Below are 4398 nucleotides of genomic sequence, written 5' to 3'. Positions count from 1 at the left end.
ATGTGTGTGTACTGTGTATATTTATTATGTATATATAAAAACACACATACAGTATATATTTTGAAAATATTTACATGTATATATTTATATTAATAGAATTTGTATTATATAAACATAACATATTTTTCTTAAATATATACATGCATATGTTTGTTTTCATATATATATATATATATATATATATATATATATATATATATATATATATATATATAATAAATATACACACTACACACACATATATATCATAAACAAACAATATATTTTGTGTGATATATATATATATATATATATATATATATATATATATATATATAAGCCCCAAACCATAGAGCTTAATAACCATATTATTATTAATAATAATAACCTAACTGAAAAAAAAAAACAGGACAGCGGGCCAAATCAGCCGCCAGGCCACCGGGAATTCTCCCAGTGCTCCCGATGGCCAGACTGGGCCTGCCACTGGTGCAGCTGGACATGGTCTCATGCTCTCTAACTCAATAGAGAGCGTGGGTCCCGTATAACCAGACCCGAAGAAATAGCGGGACCAAATAACCATTCATGCGTACAGAGCTTACTGCTCCTCAGAGCAGAAGCATACAAGAGGGGTTTCCACAGAAACACAAATCCCTCATACCTCAGGGAACGCAGTGTACCCACGCAGAGGGGTGATTACTGGTTCAACCATAAGGACAGTGTGACAGGGAGGACCCACAGGCCTGACCGTCTATGGAGCGAGAGGAGCTCTAGCTCAGAGAACGTACATGATGGTTAAGGAAAGACCCAAATCTCAGGAGAACCCTCAGGGTGATAGATGAGTAGCGCACCCTGGCCAGTTTAGGATAGGGAGCATGTCACGAAGCATGTACTCAGAAGAGTACTAGCCCGCAAGAAGGACCCACAGGTGCTGAGGTTGCAGCGCTATACTGGGGACCTGATGCTGGGAGACTTCCGCAGAAATCCAGGCTGCGAGTCCAAGCCGAATATGAGGGCTATCACCAGCCTGGATCCAGTACTGATGAGAGAAACCATCACTATAGTCGGTCAACAGCAGGACGTCCTGACTTAGCAGGGGGGGGGTCAAACCTAAAAAAGTCAGAAAACAGAATAGATCAGAGTAGCGGTGCAGAGAAAGGCTAGTATTGAATACACAAAAACTAGCAGTAGAGTAGATTAAATAGATCGTACTCACCAACCATGGCTGCCGCGCATGACCTAAGGCTGGAGGTGACCCAAGGCTGGAGGTGAAGTCCGAAGACCACTGGGGTCCGGACCATCAGTAGGTAGTTCTATGAGACATAGAAACTAGCCAAAACATCATAGACCCAGCATAAGAGACTGCAATGCAAGTGCAGGAGGCTCCTACCTAACCTCAGTTAGGAGGGAAGTTTTTTAGGGGAATTAAGGGGAGGAAGATGAGAGAAGATGCAAATACTCTCAGAGGGAGGTGAGTAGATGACTAAGGTTTTACTCTGGTCCAGACAAGAGCGTTGAGAATGCCAAGTCTTGATCACCTCCCTCAAATCTTGCCTGTCTCCCTTTGACCCACGCCCCTTTTGAGCCCTACCCGCAGGTGGGGAAGGGGCGTGAGTCGCAACACTAGTCTTCTGAGCCTGCCTTTGATCCTTTAGGCCGGGACACACCAAGCCTACTTCAAAGAATTAGCGGCGACGAAAGCCGACGGTGTTGTCGCCTCGCGTCGGACCAAAAAGCTGCGCTCGAACACACCGCACAGACTACAGCCGACGGCAAATTAACACGTGCGTTCTGCGGCCTTTAGATTGAGACGGGCCAGGACCCATTGGTTGTTCGGGCTAAGACCTGGGGTCTCATTTATAAAACTTTTCGTAGATTTCATTCTAAAATGTGCATAGGCACAAAAGCTAGATTTTGCGTACACTCAAAAGTTTTCAGATTTATAAAACCATGCGTACGGCAGAACCTGTGCAAAAATCCCTTTATAAAACCCAGTCAGGGTAAGATTGTGCGTACGTGCATCTCCACCCCCACTCCTCCCCGAAATCATCATATATGGAGCTTACAACGCCTAGTTTTACTATGCATAACCTCATCTGAATATCTTTTCTATGCATATTCTCATCCATGTGACACCATGTTTAATACTGTCAAAGGTACAAGACATTAAAGAAATATGAGATACGGACTATAAATGCCATTTGTGCCATACACATTAATTTTTATTGCTAAAAATCATATATTATACACCTGTATCCTTGTTATGTTTAAGAATAAATATGTGACCCTGGACCACAAAACCAGTCATAAGGGTCAATTTTTCGAAATTGAGATTTATATATCACATGGAAGCTGAATAAATAAGCTTTCCATTGATGTATTGTTTGTTAGGATAGGACAATATTTGGCCGAGATACAACTATTTGAAAATCAGGGCCCATATTCACAAAACATTTTAAGGCTAAAAGTAGCTTATAATTCGCCGATTTAGGAGAAAATCTTAAAAATAATGGGCATGTCAGTCCTAAATTTAGGACTCCTACATTTTTGTTCTAAGAGTATTTCACAAAGCGTTTTAGCGCTAAAAGTAGCTCCTAAATCTGTGAAATGTTAGGAGTAGTGAAGAGGACTCCTAAGTCACTAAGACCAAATCTGAACTATCCTAAAATAGCAGTTGCCAGCAATCTACCTCGGAATATAAACATTTGTGACCCTGGAGCACAAAACCAGTCTTAAGTCGCTGGGGTATATTTACAGCAATAGCCAAAAATACATTGTAGGGGTCAAAATTATAGATTTTTCTTTTATGCCAAAAATCATTAGGATATTAAGTAAAGATCATGTTCCATGAAGATATTTTGTAAATTTCCTACCATAAATATATAAAAACTTAATTTTTGATTAGTAATATGCATTGCTAAGGACTTCATCTGGATAACTTTAAAGGCTATTTTCTCAATATTTAGATCTTTTTGCACCCTCAGATTCCAGATTTCATATAGTTGTATCTCGACCAAATATTGTCCTATCCTAACAAACCATACATACATCAATGGAAAGCTTATTTGTTCAGCTTTCAGATGATGTTTAAATTTCAATTGTGAAAAATTTACACAAATTGTTATATTTCTCATAACATGAGATGTGCAGTTTACTTTAAAGATAAATTATTGTGCACCTATAGCACTTCTCGCTGTCATTAAAACATAACATACCACAGGAAAAGTAATCAAGCGCATCCACTACAAAAAGGCTATGTCTAAATTTATATAAATTTGGTTTAACTTCTGCGTAATGACTTTATGTAATTTCAGTGCTTATCTCCATTAATGAGAGTGGAATATTTAATGTAAATGTATATGATGAATTGAAAACCGTTTAAAATCGTTGTTTACTTCATTACTTTTCTCTCTCCAGGAAAAAAAAAAAGTCAATACACACGAGTTTGCATGCAGGTGCGGAAATTTTCCCGTCAAGTTTGTTTTTTATAAATCCCACCTTTTGCATAGGAAGTGGCATACGCCTCTTTCAGGGCAGGTTTTGTGCGTACGCAATGGTTATAAATGAGGCCCCTGAACCTTCATGGAATGAAGGATTTAAAGGCAGCTGAGCGCATCTTGGCCTCCTTAAACTTCTCGACCACTGTCTCAACGGAAGTGCCGAAAAGCTCAGAAGGGGAAACTGGCGCAACAAGAAGAAAGCCCTTTTCTTTCGACCCAATATCCACCAGATTCACCCACAGATGTCTCTCTGTAACCACCATGGATCTGCCAATGGTGGCGGCCTGCTTAGTGGCACGGAGTGCAAGATCTGTGGTGCGACGCAACTCAGTCACCTCATCAGGGGATAGACCCTGACCTTTATCCAGGTCTTTAAGCAGATAAGCCTGAAGCACCGCGATGGTATGCAACAAGGCTGCAGCCGGACCTGCTGCCACGTATGCCCTGCCATTCAAACGAGATGTATCCTGAAGGGGTTTGGATGGTAGGGAGGGAGCCTTAAGAGAAGATGTCTCCCCCATAGTGAGATAGCAGGCCAGTGTCTCTTCAACTGGGGGCATCTTCTCATAACCATTCTCAAGCATCCCCTAAATGTTGGCATAACTAGTATGCTGGAATCTATGGATGCGAGATGAGAATGGATTATTCCAAGCCTTTTCCACATGGAGTTCGGGAAGAAAAGGAAGGCTCACCTGAGCTGGAGGGCTATGGCTAGAAAGAAAACTCTCGTCAAGGCGGCCTCGAAGTGTCACTTTCTTGGCCCGCTTCCACGGCAAGTCAAGCCTCGCCGTGGCGCGATCCATAACCTCAAGCAGCTCATCATATGCGGGGCAGGAGGATTGGGAGGACTCAGTCTAAACTTCTTCGTCCTCATCTGACATCCCCTGCTCATCCTGGCTTGGAGCCAGCAGAGCACTAGCCG

This window comes from Sinocyclocheilus grahami, unplaced genomic scaffold, assembly GCF_001515645.1.
Source record: "Sinocyclocheilus grahami isolate Dianchi unplaced genomic scaffold, SAMN03320097.WGS_v1.1 scaffold105.1, whole genome shotgun sequence".
NCBI lineage: Eukaryota > Metazoa > Chordata > Actinopteri > Cypriniformes > Cyprinidae > Sinocyclocheilus > Sinocyclocheilus grahami.
The sequence above is the reverse complement of the archived record's forward strand: the minus strand, read 5'-3'. Positions refer to the sequence as shown.